The sequence below is a fragment of the Eschrichtius robustus genome, chromosome 3, assembly GCF_028021215.1.
Source record: "Eschrichtius robustus isolate mEscRob2 chromosome 3, mEscRob2.pri, whole genome shotgun sequence".
NCBI lineage: Eukaryota > Metazoa > Chordata > Mammalia > Artiodactyla > Eschrichtiidae > Eschrichtius > Eschrichtius robustus.
Genome location: NC_090826.1, coordinates 138,247,303 through 138,266,553, shown reverse-complemented (window position 1 = coordinate 138,266,553; position 19,251 = coordinate 138,247,303). Strand labels below are relative to the sequence as shown.

The 19,251-nt window shown below is 37.4% G+C and overlaps 1 protein-coding gene and 1 non-coding gene across 3 annotated transcripts in view; both read left to right on the top strand.

Moving 5' to 3' along the window:
- The window catches only part of ABL2 (ABL proto-oncogene 2, non-receptor tyrosine kinase), a 124,384-nt gene that overhangs the window by 47,756 nt on the left and 57,377 nt on the right, over positions 1 to 19,251 (top strand). The window lies entirely within an intron of this gene.
- TRNAR-UCU (transfer RNA arginine (anticodon UCU)) lies at positions 4,357 to 4,429 on the top strand. The gene has a single exon. It is a non-coding gene; the product is annotated as a tRNA-Arg (tRNA).

Sequence of the window (19,251 nt, the reverse complement as noted above, 5' to 3'; positions counted from 1 at the left end):
TGACTGTAGTTGGAAGGGGATGGTATGTCATGACTATTCTTGGAACTTGGCTGTTTCTATGCTTCTTTGGCGGAAGCCAGAAGGGTTGGGTTGGATCTCAGGGCATCCTTGGAATAATCAAGATGCTTAGTGTAGCAGCCTAGCTTGCAACCAGTTTTTGTTTTATTTTGTTTTACAGTGTTTTTGTTTGTTTGTTTTTTAATCTCTTACAATGTTTTTAATCCTTGTTCTTCTTGCCAGTAACAGAAACCTGTGCCTCACTAGTCCCTCCCTTTCCCCTAGGCTAATGTGTTGAGTTAAAGTTGATTTTTTTCTATTGATATACTCACTCCTAAGTTTGGCTCATCAAATTTAGAGTTTTACTTTGGAAAAATGATCAACTACTTGTATTTTTTTTACCATAGGAAAATGTAACAACATTAAAAACTAGCTGCTGTTACCCCATAGCACAGGGAGATCAGCTCGGTGCTTTGTGACCACCTAGAGGGGTGGGATAGGGAGGGTGGGAGGGAGACGAGAGAGAGAGGAGATATGGGGATATATGTATATGTATAGCTGATTCACTTTGTTATAAAGCAGAAACTAACACACTATTGTAAAGCAATTATACTCCAATGAAGATGTTAAAAAAAAAAGGCTGACAGCACCAACAGTATATCAACTGGACGTGGAAAAATGGAACTCACAAATGTTGCTGATTGTAGGGCAAATGGTATAACCACTTTGAGCAACTGTTTAGCACTTAAGCTTTTACTGTTAAGAATACACCTATCCCATGACCACCATTTCATTTCTAAGTATTTACTGAAAAGAAAAGAAAGCAAGAAAAAAAAAGCAAAAAAAAGGATGTTCATAGCAGTTTTATTCTTAATAGCGAGAAACTGAAAACAGCAAAAATGCCCATCAGTAGGTTAATGTATAAACAATCTGTGGTATATTCATATAATGGAATATTAGTAACAATAAAAACATTTCTGATATACAAAAAAACCCCAAAACTAACTGCTGTTAATAATGGCCTAATAAGGCTTTTGTTTTCTTGAATAGCACTTGACTATCCCAGATATTTGCCTTCATCTCCCAAAGTGAGAGACTTTTAGAACTTTAAGAACTCTTTTATGCGTATAGTTAAAAAGGAGTGATAATTGATTTCTATCAATTTCTTACAACCTCTTTTGATTGTGGAGAGAGTGGTAAGAATTTTTCTAACCAGTAATCTCCTTTATTAATTTGCTTCATCATCCCTTTCATCAGCCTTTATGTCTTACTGGCTAGGGCATGAGCTCACATTCTCATTTATTAGACTTACAAGACAGCATGCCAGACAGTAGTAAAACTTCCTAGGATATTTGTCTGCTGAGAGATTAAAATTAAGAGCTAGATGTTTATTCCTTTTTTAAAAATAATTTTATTTATTTATTTTTGGCTGCATTGGGTCTTTGTTGCTGTGTGCGGGCTTTTCTCTAGTTGCGGCGAGTGGGGGCTGCTCTCCGTTGCGGTGCGTGGGCTTCTCATTGCGGTGGCTTCTCGTTGCGGAGCACGGGCTCTAGGCACTCGGGCTTCAGTAGTTGTGGCACGCAGCCTCAGTAGTTGTGGCTCACGGGCTGTAGAGCGCAGGCTCAGTAGTTGTGGCACACGGGCTTAGTCGCTCCGCGGCATGTGGGATCTTCCCGGACCAGAGCTAAAACCTGTGTCCCCTGCACTGGCAGGCGGATTCTCAACCACTGCGTCACCAGGGGAGCCCTAGGTGTTTATTCCTTAAGGACATCTATTTAAGGAGAGTAGCTTCCCCCTCCCATCCTACTCCTCAGATAGCTAATTTATTTCCTTTAGGTAGCTTCAGACTAGTCTGTTCTAATATTCTAAATAAGCCACCAAATACTTGGTAAACTTTTACTATTGTGAAGTATTCTTGACTGTGGAAGTCTAGTCTTCACCAGCTCCAAGTGACTGGTGGTGGCTTTTCTTTTTTGAGGCTGGCCAGGGAACAGAGGGCCAATTCAAGTGGTAAAGGGAATAGGGTAAAGGAGCTAGCTCAACATCTAATATCAGCCTGGTCTAATATTCTGCCCCTCTTTATTTTCTTTCTGGTTTTGGCATCCCTAATTTCCTATTCCTTCTCTGGCCATGTACATTTTCCACCTTGCCTATTTGTGCCCAAACCCAAAAACAAACAAAAACCCCAAGAACCCCCTATCTTATATATTTTCTCCTGTTTTTGAAATAAAAAGTGCTCTAAGAAATTTCACAGGCAGTAGCAAAAGGTAAAGGCACTAAGAGGAGGCCAGGGGACAATCACTCTTTTATCTTTCTCTACCTTCTCCTTTTTTGCTTAGAATCAATAGAAAAGTTGAGGGATATTAAAAAAAGTTGTAGAAGGTTTTAAGACTATACTGTGGACTGAATTAAAGTGTAATATTCATATATATTTCAAAATATTTCAAACTAATTCTCAGGTGTATGTACAGGTGCAGGGGATTTCAGCGAGGAATATCAAAGAAGAATGAACTATAGTACTGGAACGGCTTTGGGTGTCTGCAAGTAGTAGGGATGGGGTAAGCTTCTTATTCTTTGATCCAAGGTGAGGAGGTAGGAGTAGGGGAGTAATATGTTCCCAGGGCATGCAGGGGAGGGGAGGGAAAGTCAGAGACAAAGGAAGAGAACATGTTATGAGTGAAGAGATGCTCCACAGCTGCTTTTAAGGCATATACATACATAGGTCAGAATACAAAAAAGTGGGAATTTTTTTCTTCTTTACCTGAAATTTGATATGAATACACACATGCACACACACGAATAGTTAATAAGGGGAAACCGTAATAAAAATGGTGGTTTACCAATATATTTGAAGCTTTTTTTTTTTTTCCCCTTGCAAGCATGAAGTATCATGCTTCAGGGTTTTTTTGAGTGTTATTGTAATTTATTCTTTTAAAAAACATTTATTTGTTTTGCTTCTGTATAGTCATATATCCAGTTAGGTTCAAAAGTCATTCTCTTCTGAATTAGTATCCAGATAAGACCTATTTATCACAATGACATTTTAAATAATTGATATAACATTTGATATCATATCTAATGGAATTGTTATGTATCTTAAATCTTGTCTTCACCTTTAGGTTCTCTCCCTTCACTCTTTTTTTTTTGGGGGGCTGCGTTGGGTCTTCGCTGCTGTGTGTGGGCTTTCTGTAGTTGCCGCTAGCGGGGGCTACTCTTCGTTGCGGTGCGCGGGTTTCTCATCGTGGTGGCTCCTCTTGTTGCGGAGCATGGGCTCTAGGCGCGTGGGCTTCAGTAGTTGTGGCATGCGGGCTCTAGAGCGCAGGCTCAGAAGTTGTGGTGCATGGGCTTAGTTGCTCTGTGGCATGTGGGATCTTCCCAGACGAGGGCTCGAGGGAACCCATTTCCCCTGCATTGGCAGGTGGATTCTTAACCACTGAGCCACTAGGGAAGTCCTTCCCTTCACTCTTAATATTGTTTTGTGCAAAGGAAAAGGTTATTATTTCTAAAAAGACAGTGAAGGCCTTTGTAGCTTTAAAATTTGTTACTGCGTTATTCTAATTATATCAGCTATTTCCTAGAAAATGCTTCAAAATATTTCTTGATGGTTTTGGAAGAATGTGTATGGAAGTTTTTTTTTAAACTAAAACTTTTCTTTATAATTTATGATTTTTAAAAAAAATTTATTTATTTATTTATTTGGTTGTGCTGGGTCTTAGTTGCAGCAGGCCAGCTCCTTAGTTGGGGCTTGCGGGCTCCTTTAGTTGTGGCTCGTGGGATCCTTTAGCTGCAGCTTGTGGGCTCCTTTAGTTGCGGCTTGTGGGCTCCTTAGTTGTGTCACACGAACTCTTGTTTGCGACATGCATGTGGGATCTAGTTCCCTAACCAGGGATCAAGCCCAGGCCCCCTGCATTGGGAGCATGGAATCTTAACCACTGCACACCAGGGACACATCTTGAAGTCCCTAATTTATGATTTTTAATACAAGTTTCTAAATGTCCAGATGAGGTTTGTTATATACGTGTTTTACAGTGCAGAGTTCCCCATAATATTCTGGGTAGACATTTGTCTGACCATTTTAATTTAGTATTTTCAGAAGAGATTTGCTTGCTTTTTGGCCAAAGTTAAAACAGAGCTAGTCCATGTGTATTTTTTAATAGGGATAGAAGAATAGGCTTTATGGCATGATTTTAGGAACACCAGCAGTGTCTCTCTGTCTGCTAGTTAATGGCTAAAATTCTTTTAAAAATGGATTTCTTTCAATTTTCACTGTGTAACCTATTAAGATGTAGATATCATTATACTTAGGGAGGTGGTGGGATTCAGTGCCATTATATGTGCATTAATATCTTAGTAGGGACTTCCCTGGTGGTCCAGTGGTTAAGATGCTGCGCTTCTAATGCAGGGGGCACAGGTTCGAACCCTGGTCTGGGAACTAAAATCCCACATGCCGCATGGCCAAAAACAACAACAACAACAAAATCTTAGTAGAAGTTACTTATTATATTATCCTTAAATTCTAAGGCTCTAGAGCACAATTTTTCTAGAGACCTTGCCTGGAGGAGTAAACACCCTTAGCTCTTGTGTAGTGAAAATAAATGGAGTCCCTTCTCTTCCCCCTAATACCACTCTCCAATCAAAGATAAAATCACTTCAGTCCTTCAGATAGAAAGAGATAGACCTGGGACAGTTTGTATGTGCATTCATGTATGTGTGCATGAAGAGGGTAGTAGGAGTATCGTGAGGGGTGAAAGTTCTTGGGAAGTAAGGAGACAAATTCATAAGAGAGGTCAGGAAAGGAGGGTACCTGTCCATCAAGGCCTACTTAATGATCTTCCTTAGAACGAGACCTGATTAAGGAGTTACTTTTTCTTGAAGTGCAGCATATTCAACTTTTAATTCTAGTCTTTGCTATTTGAAAATGCTGATAACCTATTATTATTTTTAAGATGATTTAATTTGCTTTTTACTTTGCCATGAAATTATTTTAAGCTCTTGCTCTGTGATCAGCTTTAGTGAGGAGAAAGGTAGTTATATGTGGTCTCTGTTGGGACTTCCCCCACTGTGGGATTGTTTCATAGCATCAATAAGGAACATTTGTGACCAGTAGTTAGGTTTGATGATTTTATTGTTCTTTTTCTGGGTACATGAAAACTCATTCTGTGAAGTTTGACAGAGTTCCTTACAGAATTTTATGTCCATTTCCTTGTATTTAAGTGTAGCATTATTAAGTACATGTTGTACTTTTATTTCATAGCAGTGTAGAATGAACCTATTCTAACCAAACCTCTAACTTAGATGTTAAGCTCTTTGAGAGCAGTCTCTGTATCTTTCATCTTTGTATCCCCCTTAGTATCTTGCTAACAGTAAAACCCTGCTGTAAGTGGGTTCAAAATGTGGTGTGTTATGAAGAGGTTAGTAGAATTATCAATGAGCTTCTGCACAAATGGCCCATCACCAGTCATGTTATATCACAATTATAGTCCCTTGAACAGAGTAGTAGTTCAAAAATTTTTGAGTGAATGAGGATTTCTGTGTGTATTAATTAATGCTAACACAGATTACTGAAGTTTACACTTTCCATTTAATTCTTTTTTATTCTCAGATACAACTGTGTTGGGGATTTGTATTGTGTATTTTTTTTTAGAGAGAGGTATTATTTAATGTTTGGTCTTAATGACTAAAATAACCTACCTTCTTAGCAGGTTTTTCTTTAGAGTTGGATAGAATGAAAGCAGTGTTCTTAATTCAGCAAGAGCTACTTTAGGTTATTTCCTATATTTGACTTTCCCTGCTTATATTTTACATAATTGTTTAAAGTCCCTTGGTTTTGACTTTCAGTGCTTCTCCTGGTATGCTTGGTGTTTTGAGAGACTGGTTAGATTCCTTTTGTGTGCAAAAGGGTTTATTCTTGTTTGTATTATACTTTTTTTTTTTTTGATTTGAGTCCTCTCCCTCTTTTTCTTGCTGAGTCTGGCTAATGGCTTATCAATTTTGTTTATCTTCTCAAAGAACCAGCTTCTTTTTTTTTTTTATACTGCAGGTTCTTAATAGGCATCAACTTTATACACATCAATGTATACATGTCAATCCCAATCGCCCAATTCAGCACACCACCATCCCCACCCCACCGCAGTTTTCCCCCCTTGGTGTCCATATGTCCATTCTCTACATCTGTGTCTCAACTTCTGCCCTGCAAACTGGCTCATCTGTACCATTTTTCTAGGTTCCACATACATGCATTAATATACGATATTTGTTTTTCTCTTTCTGACTTACTTCACTCTGTATGACAGTCTCTAGATCCATCCACGTCTCAACAAATGACTCAATTTCGTTCCTTTTTATGGCTGAGTAATATTCCATTGTATATATGTACCACAACTTCTTTATCCATTCGTCTGTTGATGGGCATTTAGGTTGCTTCCATGACCTGGCTATTGTAAATAGTGCTGCAATGAACATTCGGGTGCATGTGTCTTTTTGAATTACGGTTTTCTCTGGGTATATGCCCAGTAGTGGGATTGCTGGGTCATATGGTAATTCTATTTTTAGTTTTTTAAGGAACCTCCATATTGTTCTCCATAGTGGCTGTGTCAATTTACATTCCCACCAACAGTGCAAGAGGGTTCCCTTTTCTCCACACCCTCTCCAGCATTTGTTGTTTGTAGATTTTCTGATGATGCCCATTCTAACTGCTGTGAGGTGATACCTCATTGTAGTTTTGATTTGCATTTCTCTAATAATTAGTGATGTTGAGCATCTTTTCATGTGCTTCGTGGCCGTCTGTATGTCTTCTTTGGAGAAATGTCTATTTAGGTCTTCTGCCCATTTTTGGATTGGGGTGTTTGTTTCTTTAATATTGAGCTGAATGAGCTGTTTATATATTTTGGAGATTAATCCTTTGTCCGTTGATTTGTTTGCAAATATTTTCTCCCATTCTGAGGGTTGTCTTTTCGTCTTGTTTATGGTTTCCTTTGCTGTGCAAAAGCTTTGAAGTTTCATTAGGTCCCACTTGTTTATTTTTGTTTTTATTTCCATTACTCTAGGAGGTGGATCAAAAAAGATCTTGCTGTGATTTATGTCAAAGAGTGTTCTTCCTATGTTTTCCTCTGAGAGTTTTATAGTGTCCAGTCTTATATTTAGGTCTCTAATCCATTTTGAGTTTATTTTTGTGTATGGTGTTAGGGAGTATTCTAATTTCATTCTTTTACATGTAGCTGTCCAGTTTTCCCAGCACCACTTATTGAAGAGACTGTCTTTTCTCCATTGTATATCTTTGCCTCCTTTGTCATAGATTAGTTGACCATAGGTGCGTGGGTTAATCTCTGGGCTTTCTATCTTGTTCCATTGATCTATATTTCTGTTTTTGTGCCAGTACCATATTGTCTTGATTACTGTAGCTTTGTAGTAGAGTCTGAAGTCAGGGAGTCTGATTCCTCCAGCTCCATTTTTTTCCCTCAAGACTGCTTTGGCTATTCGGTGTCTTCTGTGTCTCCATACAAATTTTAAGATGATTTGTTCTAGCTCCGTAAAAAATGCCATTGGTAATTTGATAGGGATTGCATTGAATCTGTAGATTGCTTTGGGTAGTATACTCATTTTCACAATGTTGATTCTTCCAATCCAAGAACATGGTATATCTCTCCATCTGTTGGTATCATCTTTAATTTCTTTCATCAGTGTCTTATAGTTTTCTGCATACAGGTCTTTTGTCTCCCTAGGTAGGTTTATTCCTAGGTATTTTATTCTTTTTGTTGCAATGGTAAATGGGAGTGTTTCCATAATTTCTCTTTCAGATTTTTCATCATTAGTGTATAGGAATGCAAGAGATTTCTGTGCATTCATTTTGTATCCTGCAACTTTACCATATTCATTAATTAGCTCTAGCAGTTTTCTGGTGGCAGTTTTAGGATTCTCTATGTATAGTATCATGTCATCCGCAAACAGTGACAGTTTTACTTCTTCTTTTCCAATTTGTATTCCTTTTATTTCTTTTTCTTCTCTGATTGCCGTGGCTAGGACTTCCAGAACTATGTTGAATAATAGTGGTGAGAGTGGACATCCTTGTCTCGTTCCTGATCTTAGAGGAAATGCTTTCAGTTTTTCACCATTGAGAATGATGTTTGCTGTGGGTTTGTCATATATGGCCTTTATTATGTTGAGGTAGGTTCCCTCTATGCCCACTTTCTGGAGAGTTTTTATCATAAGTGGATGTTGAATTTTGTCAAAAGCTTTTTCTGCATCTATTGAGATGATCATATGGTTTTTCTTCTTCAGTTTGTTGATATGGTGTATCACATTGATTGATTTGCGTATATTGAAGAATCCTTGCATCCCTGGGATAAATCCCACTTGATCGTGGTGTATGATCCTTTTAATGTGTTGTTGGATTCTGTTTGCTAGTATTTTGTTGAGGATTTTTGCATCTATATTCATCAGTGATATTGGTCTGTAATTTTCTTTTTTTGTAGTGTCTTTGTCTGGTTTTGGTATCAGGGTGATGGTGGCCTCATAGAATGAGTTTGGGAGTGTTCCTTCCTCTGCAATTTTTTGGAAGAGTTTGAGAAGGATGGGTGTTAGCTCTTCTCTAAATGTTTGATAGAATTCCCCTGTGAAGCCATCTGGTCCTGGACTTTTGTTTGTTGGAAGATTTTTAATCACAGTTTCAATTTCATTACTTGTGATTGGTCTGTTCATATTTTCTGTTTCTTCCTGGTTCAGTCTTGGAAGGTTATACCTTTCTAAGAATTTGTCCATTTCTTCCAGGTTGTCCATTTTCTTGGCATAAAGTTGCTTGTAGTAGTCTCTTAGGATGCTTTGTATTTCTGCGGTGTCTATTGTAACTTCTCCTTTTTCATTTCTGATTTTATTGATTTGAGTCCTCTCCCTCTTTTTCTTGATGAGTCTGGCTAATGGCTTATCAATTTTGTTTATCTTCTCAAAGAACCAACTTTTAGTTTTATTGATCTTTGCTATTGTTTTCTTTGTTTCTATTTCATTTATTTCTGCTCTGATCTTTATGATTTCTTTCCTTCTGCTAACTTTGGGTTTTGTTTGTTCTTCTTTCTCTAGTTTCTTTAGCTGTAAGGTTAGATTGTTTACTTGAGATTTTTCTTGTTTCTTTAGGTAGGCTTGTATAGCTATAAACTTCCCTCTTAGAACTGCTTTTGCTGCATCCCATAGGTTTTGGGTCGTCGTGTTTTCATTGTCATTTGTCTCTAGGTATTTTTTAATTTTCTCTTTGATTTCTTCAGTGATCTCTTGGTTATTTAGTAACGTATTGTTTAGCCTCCATGTGTTTGTCTTTTTTACGTTTTTTTCCCTGTAATTCATTTCTAATCTCATAGCGTTGTGGTCAGAAAAGATGCTTGATATGATTTCAATTTTCTTAAATTTACTGAGGCTTGATTTGTGACCCAAGATGTGATCTATCCTGGAGAATGTTCCGTACGCACTTGAGAAGAACGTGTAATCTGCTGTTTTTGGATGGAATGTCCTATATATATCAATTAAATCTATCTGGTCTATTGTGCCATTTAAAGCTTCTGTTTCCTTATTTATTTTCATTTTGGATGATCTGTCCATTGGTGTAAGTGAGGTGTTAAAGTCCCCCACTATTATTGTGTTACTGTGGATTTCCTCTTTTATAGCTGTTAACAGTTGCCTTATGTATTGAGGTGCTCCTATGTTGGGTGCATATATATTTATAATTGTTATATCATCTTCTTGGATTGATCCCTGGATCATTATGTAGTGTCCTTCCTTGTCTCTTGTAACATTCTTTATTTTAAAGTCTATTTTATCTGATATGAGTATAGCTACTCCAGCTTTCTTTTGATTTCCATTTGCATGGAATATCTTTTTCCATCCCCTCACTTTCAGTCTGTATGTGTCCCTAGGTCTAAAGTGGGTCTCTTGTAGACAGCATATATATGGGTCTTGTTTTTGTATCCATTCAGCCAGTCTGTGTCTTTTGGTTGGGGCATTTAATCCATTCACGTTTAAGGTAATTATCGATATGTATGTTCCTATGACCATTTTCTTAATTGTTTTGGGTTTGTTTTTGTAGGTCCTTTTCTTCTCTTGTGTTTCCCACTTAGAGAAGTTCCTTTAGCATTTGTTGTAGAGCTGGTTTGGTGGTGCTGAATTCTCTTAGCTTTTGCTTGTCTGTAAAGCTTTTGATTTCTCCATCAAATCTAAATGAGATCCTTGCCGGGTAGAGTAATCTTGGTTGTAGGTTCTTCCCTTTCATCACTTTAAGTATATCATGCCACTCCCTTCTGGCTTGCAGAGTTTCTGCTGAGAAATCAGCTGTTAACCTTATGGGAGTTCCCTTGTGTGTTATTTGTCGTTTTTCCCTTGCTGCTTTCAATAATTTTTCTTTGTCTTTAATTTTTGCCACTTTGATTACTATGTGTCTCGGCGTGTTTCTCCTTGGGTTTATTCTGTATGGGACTCTCTGCACTTCCTGGACTTGGGTGGCTATTTCCTTTCCCATGTTAGGGAAGTTTTCGACTATAATCTCTTCAAATATTTTCTCTGGTCCTTTCTCTCTCTCTTCTCCTTCTGGCACCCCTATAATGTGAATGTTGTTGCGTTTAATGTTGTCCCAGAGGTCTCTTAGGCTGTCTTCATTTCTTTTCATTCTTTTTTCTTTAGTCTGTTCCGCAGCAGTGAATTCCACCATTCTGTCTTCCAGGTCACTTATCCGTTCTTCTGCCTCAGTATTCTGCTATTGATTCCTTCTAGTGTAGTTTTCATTTCAGTTATTGTATTGGTCATCTCTGTTTGTTTGTTCTTTAATTCTTCTAGGTCTTTGTTAATCATTTCTTGCATCTTCTCAATCTTTGCCTCCATTCTTATTCCGAGGTCCTGGATCATCTTCACTATCATTATTCTGAATTCTTTTTCTGGAAGGTTGCCTATCTCCACTTCATTTAGTTGTTTTTCTGGGGTTTTTTCTTCTTCCTTCATCTGGTACATAGCCCTCTGCCTTTTCATCTTGTCTATCTTTCTGTAACTGTGGTTTTTGGTCCACAGGCTGCAGGATTGTAGTTTTTCTTGCTTCTGCTCTGTATTATACTTTGATGATTTTATCTGGAATTGCTCTTTAGAAGTGATATTTATCTAAATTTCAACTTTCTGAAAAATTAAGGCAAGCAGAAAATGGGAGGAAATTCTAACTCAGTGAGGTCTTTTAATACTTAATCAGTATAACCAAGCAAACCTGTTTAAAGATAAGAATAGTTTCCAGATTAAGTTCATCTATATCATCCTCTGTGAGTATTGTGGAGAAACTTAACGTTTTGACTGTAATGAACTCTGAGTCAGTAAGTATATTAACCAACTCAGTTTTGACTGACTTGAATATATTATTTGGCCCCCAGAGTAGATTTTACCACTACTTATTGGATATTTTTGGCATTATTAATATTACTAAATGAACTGGAATTTGGCTGAAAATTTGAAGCCTCAGTAACTGGACAAGTAAGTCATGCTAGTTAGTGTCATACAGCAGTGTTTTTCATACTTTTTTGTTCACATATTTCCTAAAAGGACTTCTGGAAGATCTAGGTTAGAAGAGGATGTAACTGTAAAGGGGTAGCCTGGGGGAGATGTATGTACCTATTCTGTATCTCGTACAAACAGGTGGTGATGACATGAATCTATACATGTATTAAATTCATAGAACTGTACACCAAAAGAAAGAAAATAGATGGGTACTCTCTTGCACATTTTTGGTGACATCTAAAAACTTTTTTCATCATAAGTTTAAATAATCGCGAATTATATAATTTTTGATATGTTATAAATAATATGTTAAAATAAAGCTCTTACATCATTTTAAAAGAAAAAGTATCCAGGAATCTAAATACCGCAGTGATTTATCACTTACCATTACCGTTTAACAGCTGAAAGTTGTAAATTATTCTTGTTTTCTTTGGATTTGTATTTCTGTCCTACTTCCCTCAGAGAATTTTATCCTAATGTTGCATTATATTGACTCCCCCAATACCATATCATAGTTCTCTGCACCTAAGATAGGTATATAAATTGAAATTGGATATTTTTTAGTTTCTCTGTGTTTAAAAATTTTATGATTGATTTAGTATTTAAACCTGTTAGTACAAAATCAAAACAATAGGAATATATTTTTGATAGTTAAAAGTAAGATTTTATTGGAAATGCATTACATCAGCTATTGCTGCAAAAATGCTATGTAGTAAATAATCTGAAATTTCCAGTGGTTTAAAACAACGTTTTTTCCCTCTCCCTCATGAGTCTCTGGGTCAGCTGGGTTTTGGTTGCTCTCAGCTGAGTTTGACTGGATTCAGCTGGATTTGACTCCCAAGCTCATAGGTCTGCTCTGCATCTCTCATAATCTTCCTGTGGAGAAAGTGGAAACACAAGAAGGGTGAGAAACAAACACACATGAAAGCTGTTAAGGCTCTAATTCAAAATCGGGGGACTTCCCTGGTGGTCCAGTGGGTAGTACTCTGCGTTCCCAGTGAAGGGGGCCTGGGTTCAATCCCTGGTCGGGGAACTAGATCCCGCATACATGTCACAACTAAGAGTTCACATGGCGCAACTAAGAAGTCTGCCTGCCGCAAGATCCCATATGCCACAACAAAGATCCCGCGTGCTGCAACTAAGACCCGGCACAACCAAAATAAATAAATAAATATTAAAAAACAAAACAAAACCAAAATTGGCATACTGCCCACACTGTTGGGCAGAGAAAGTCATACGACCACGCCCAACATCAGTGAGGCCAGGAAACATACTTTCTCTATTCTAGTGGTAGGTAACTGCAGAGTCTTCTGGCCAAAGATTTGGATGTATAATTCTATAACAGGGAGGAACTGAAAAACTGGCAACAAGAGTCCAACCTATTTTGTGCATCTTTTAATGAGATGCTTTCTCTCATGTCCATGGATATTATTTACTAGAATGAGATACCTAAATTGAGATCTGAAGCAGTAGGAGTTAGCCAGGAAAAATCCAGGTAGGGGCAGTGGGACACAAAGTATTTGGGGGTGAGGGAACAATATTTGCTAAAAAAAAAAAGAGGGTTTGGGGAATTATTGAGTATGTGCAAAGCATAAGATGAGAGGCCAGGTGTTTACCAAAAGGAGAATGGGTAGGAGAGTAAGGCCGAGGTCCCTGGAAAAGAACCTTTTATGCCATGTGAGGGAGATTAGACTTTAACTTGAATGCAGTGGGGAAATCATTGGAAGGTTTTAAACAGAGTAGTGATGTAATCAGATTTTCCTGTGAGCTAGAAGAAAAAAATCGTCTTTGGCTGTTGATGCATATTAGATTGATGTTAGATAAGACCAGAGGCTGAGAGACCAGTGAGGAGACCGACCATTGCAAAAACCCAGGTGAAGAATGAAGGTGGCCTAAACTAAGGTTGTGGAATTAGGGCCAGAAAGAGGTATTGTTGAGCCACAGAGAACTAATTTGATCTGTTTTTAGCCAGCGAGTACATTGGTCACATTCTCTCATTTATATGTAATTTGAATGTTAGAACAAGGGCAGTTTTTCAATTAACATATGTCCTCAATCTTTAATTTTATAAAATGGGGTGAATGTTAGCAATATCTGTTAAAAATGATTTTACTATTTATTTACTATTTGTAAATAGTAAAGTTTAATACAAATGTCAATTATTAATATTATGCAGGATGTTCTTCATTTTAATTCCTTGGGAAAAGAGTTAATAAGTGAATATGTTGTTCTATTGAGGCAAGGAGAAATACTATTTAACTATTAGCTCAGTGACGTAGTGTGTATTGTGTGTATTTTCTATTTCCTTGGTTTAACTATTTGTCCCCTCCTCCATAATCCAGAATATTAAAAATACATATTTGTCTGAAAGAAAAACTATTGAAATTGTTACTGCTATTAATGGCTTCTAATTGCCAACAAGATAAATCTGAAATTCTTGGTGTGGCATTCAAGGTTCTCCAAGATTTGGTCCTTGCTTACCTCTCCTACTTTAATTTTCTTAGCACTTCATTTCATGCACATACCCGCCTCCGCACAAAGAACAAACAGAAATCCTGGGGCCATACTAAGTTTTTTTTCAGTTTCCATCATGTGCTATGCAGTTTGCTGTCATTGATCTCACTTTACTTCAGATGGTTGATATAAAAATGACTTGTATGTCTTTAAATTGGAGGTGATGGATGAGGGCCAGATTTCATCTTTCCAGTTTACAGTTATATCCCAAGTGCTTGTTATAGTGTTTGGTACAAAGTGGATGTTTGATAAATATTTGAATAGTTAATAAATTGATGAATTAATACTGAGAGTTAGGCATTTTAGAATTTCCTATGGATTGAGTTATATTGTTTCTTTATGGGCACAGACACATCATATACATTCCATGCAGAAATGTGTGTGTGAATGTGTATGTGAGTATATGTAAGCAGTTGTTGCATGCTTCCCTAGTCTCAGTGAAACAGCTGACTGCTTGGATTACAGAGGATTGTATTGTAGATCTTTAGGAATGATCTAGGTTTATTTGTGAGTCCCTTCCTAGGAATGTCAACTCTGAGCTTGCATTGAAGTCATTGTACCAGGTGCTAGTTACATTGACTTTGAGTAATTCCATGAGGGAAAGAGGATTGGCACATTCCTTTCATCCCTTAGATATTTCATTATCTTTTGCCTAAACAACATAGGCAATGATGTGTTTCTGCTAAGATGCAAAGATCTTGGAATGCTGAATTCCACACATTTTATGTGTTTAGGAGGGCTATTACTTTCCTCTAAACTTTTGTCACAATTCTGAACAGAAGGGTATTTATATCTAAAATAAGTGTGGAAATTTTAGATTGTCAAGTTAAGCTGTAAATTCTCATCTGTAGGTATTACTAAAATTTAGTGTTCTGTGATATGACATTTACGGCATGACTTTTTATTATTTTCATGTAACTGGTGTGAAAATGTACTTTCAGCCCCATTTTTTGCCTTTTTTCTCTTTATTTTTAAAATTATCATACAGTAAAATTGATTTTTCTGTTTGTTTTACAGTTCTTTGGATTTTAACCCCTGCAGATCTGTGTAATCCCATAATCAGAGCAGTTACATCATTCCAAAAAACTTTCATGTGCAATCCCTTTGTAGTCACATCTTTCTTCTACCCCTAACCCCTGGCAACCACTGGTCTGTTCACTGTCACTACACAATTGACCCTTGAATAACGTGGGGGTTAGGGGTGTCAGCCCTCTGAGCAGTGGAAAATCTGGATATAACTTCACAGTTGGCCCTGGTATCTACGGTTCCACATTCATGGATTCAACCAACCACAGTTTGTTGTAGCACTGTAGTATGTATTTAGGGAAAACTTATGTATAAGTGAACTTGCACAGTTCAAACCCATGTTGTTCAAGGGTGAACTGTAGTTTTGTCTCTTTAAGAATGGCATATAAATAGAAGCATACAATGTGCTTGTGAGACTGGCTTCTATTGTAAATTTAGCAAAATGCCTTTGAGATTCAAGTTGTTGTGTATATCAATAGGTCATTCCTTTTTTATTGCTGAGTAGTATTCCATTGTATGGATATACCACAATTTATTTGTAAATCTGTTGAAGGACATTTAGGTTATTTCCTGTTTGGGGCAGTTATGACTAGAGCTGCCATAAATGTTTCTGTACGGGTTTTTGTGAATACAAGTTTTCATTTCACTAGGGTAAATACCTGTGAGTGGAATTGCTGAGTCATATGGTAAGTGTTTGTTTTACTTTATAAGAAACAGCCAGGCTGTTTTTCAGAGTGGTTGTATCACTTTGCATTCTCCCTAGCAGTGTTTGAGAGTTCCGGTTGGTCAGCATCCTCAGCACTTGGTATTGTCAGTGTTTTTCATATTAGCCATTCTAATAGGCATGTAGTGGTATCATTGTGGTTTTAATTTGCATTTTCTTAGTGGCTGCTGATGTTCACCATCTTTTCATATGCTTATTCACCATTTATATAACCTCTTCGGTGAAGTGTCTGTTCAAGTCATTTGCCATGTTTTTTTTTAATGTGTTGTTTTCTTAGTGTCTTAACCCATTTTTGTTTGGCCTTTGTATATCATGAGTAAGTAATGTTTCTTGTTCTTATCACTTTTCTTATTAAAAGAGTGTCACAGGACTTCAGAGAAAGACCAGCAGCCAGGTTTTAAAAGTGGGTTACTCTAGGGACTTCCCTGGTGGTCCAGTGGTTAAGAATCCGCCTTCCAACACAGGGGACGTGGGTTCGAACCCTGCTTGGGGAACTAAGATCCCACATGCAGTGGGGCAACTAAGCCCGAGTGCCACAACTAGAGAGCCCGCATGCCACAACTGCTGAGCCCGCATGCTCTGGAGCCCGTGTGCCACAACTAGAGAGATGCTCGTGCGCTGCAACAAAGAGCCCGCTCGCCACAACAAAAGATCCCACGTGCCGCAACGAAGATCCTGCATGCTGAAACTAAGACCCAATGCAGCCAAATAAATAAATAAATAAATAAATTTAAAAAAAAGTGGGTTACTCTGTAAGTCATCCTGTGATTTTTGCTACATTATTTACCTGATAAGATTATTATAAAAATTAGATAATTTTAATTCATGTGTATGAAGTGCTTGACATAAAGGTGTGTCCAAACCTTTCTCATCCCCCTCAGTTCATGTTTCAGAGTGCCTTCCCTGGAATACTAGTTGTTTGTTTGTTTTTTAATATCTTTATTGGAGTATAATTGCTTTACAATGTTGTGTTAGTTTCTGCTGTACAACGGAATACTAGTTTTTTGAGATGCTCAAAAATAGCAGACTGAGAAAAGAAATCTGAGATATGCTACATGCTGTAGCTGCCTTTTGGATGGCTGCTATAAACATGAGTATATTAATGACTCTAATAAGTTAGACATTTCTTTGTTGTAAGACTTGTTTTATTCAGTATTGTCCTGTGACATCTACTCAATCTACTTTGATGGAACATACTTTGGGAAATAATGACTTATTAGTATGTTACCCCAAATAGTGTGGCACATGATAAACACTCATTATTTGTTAAATATATAGATACATGATTTCATTTAGTTTTAAGTCTTGAAACAAGCATTTAAAGAATCATATGCTTTTATTTTTTAAAATCTCTTTTTATGACTCATTTATTCCATTTCTAAGGCAGTTCTCGGCAGTAGTTTGAACGTTTGATTCCTATACCAGTACCATCAATTGCACCTCTGGGTGATAGTAGAAATGCAGATTCTCAGGTCCCACCCTAGGCCAACTGAATCAGAAACTCAGAGTGTTTTCTCAGAGGAAAACCTGTGTTTTCCAACAGGTTCTTCAGGTAATTCTTGTGTGTGCTAAGGCTGAAGAACCCACTCTAGGGAATCACTCAGTTTGGGGTTTTGTTAGCAGAGGAACAACAACTGAGAAGAGAAGATTCAGATCACCTAGGTCTGACTAGGATTAACCAGAATATCTTTTTGTACTATCTACTGATGTTGAAAAACTTTATAAAGCATATTAGAATACTCATACAACAGATTGACTCGTTTTATTGCCTTAGACAGTAGTTTTCCAATTATGGGTTGTGAAATCAGTCCAGTGGGGAGCCACACTAGCAGTTGAGATGGTAGAGAGGAAAAGAAAAGGGAACATAAGAATGCATCACATGTAGTAAAAATGTTTTATGACCGTTTCATTTGTACATGTTTGTAAGCAAGGTCACACTATCACATATTTTCCTTGGATTACGGGTTGGGAGCATATAAGGTAGAGCAGAAATGCTGCAGAGGGAAGAGCACTGGATTCAAAGTCTGAAAACTTGGGCTTGAGTACCACTCAGTTAGGATTTTTGTCAAAGCCCTATATATTGTAAGATTGTTATAAAGATTAACAGTGGGGCAATTTGCCATCCAAGGGACATCTGACAACCTTTTGAGGCATTTTTGGTTTTCACAGCTGGGGATGGGGTGCTATTGGCATTTAGTGGGTAGAAGCTAGGGATGCTGCTAAACATCCTACAATGCACAGGACACCTCCCCAAAACAAAGAATTATCTGGCCCAAATGTCAGTAGTGTCATGGCTGAGAAACTCAGAATTAAATGATTCCATTTAAAAAATTGTAAATTGTCATAAAAGGTACATACTATTTTATTAATAATTTAAGTATTTTAAAAACACGTTTCAGTATTATCTTTCAAAGGTGAATTTTTATCATAAAGTATAACATGTTAGGAAGATGAAGGAAATTGGAGCAAATCTGTATGATCTTGGATAAGTTATTTACCTGACAGGACTATTATGAGAATTAGATAGTTAGATGTGCACTAATTAGATACATACTAATATGATAATTAGATATATATTTATACATGTTCCAAAAGGTTGGTATTCAATTTAAATAGTGTTTTTTTAAGTTGAATTTTATTTTATTTTATTTTTTTATGTCTAGAAAGACAGTAAACAAAGCAACATTTCATTTTTAAACCGTACGACCTCTTTATTTTATTCTAAAAAATATATTTATTTATTTATTTTGGCTGCGCCGGGTCTTAGTTGCGGCATGTGGGATCTTTAGTTGCCGTATGTGGACTTCTTAGTTGTGGCATGTGGGCTCTTAGTTGCGGCATGCGTGCGGGATCTAGTTCCCTGACCAGGGATTGAACCCTGGCCCCCTGCATTGGGAATGTGGAGTCTTACCCACTGGACCACCAGGGATATCCCTTAAACAGTGTTTTTTAAAAAAATTTTTAACATCTTTATTGGAGTATAATTGCTTTACAATGGTGTATTAGTTTCTGCTTTATAACAAAGTGAATCAGCTATACATATACATATATCCCCACATCTCCTCCATCTTGCGTCTCCCTCCCACCCTCCTTATCCCACCCCTTTAGGTGGTCACAAAGCACCGAGTTGATCTCCCTGTGCTATGCGGCTGCTTCCCACTAGCTAGCTATTTTGGTAGTATATATAAGTCCATGCCACTCTCTCATTTCGTCCCAGCTTACCCTTCCCCCTCCCCGTGTCCTCAAGTCCATTCTCTACATCTGCGTCTTTATTCCTGTCCTGCCCCTAGGTTCTTCAGAACCATTTTTTTTCTTTAGATTCCATATATATGTGTTAGCATACGGTATTTGTTTTTCTCTTTCTGACTTACTTCACTCTGTATGACAGTCTCTAGGTCCATCCACCTCACTACAAATAAGTCAATTTCGTTTCTTTTTATGGCTGAGTAATATATTCCATTGTATATATGTGCCACATC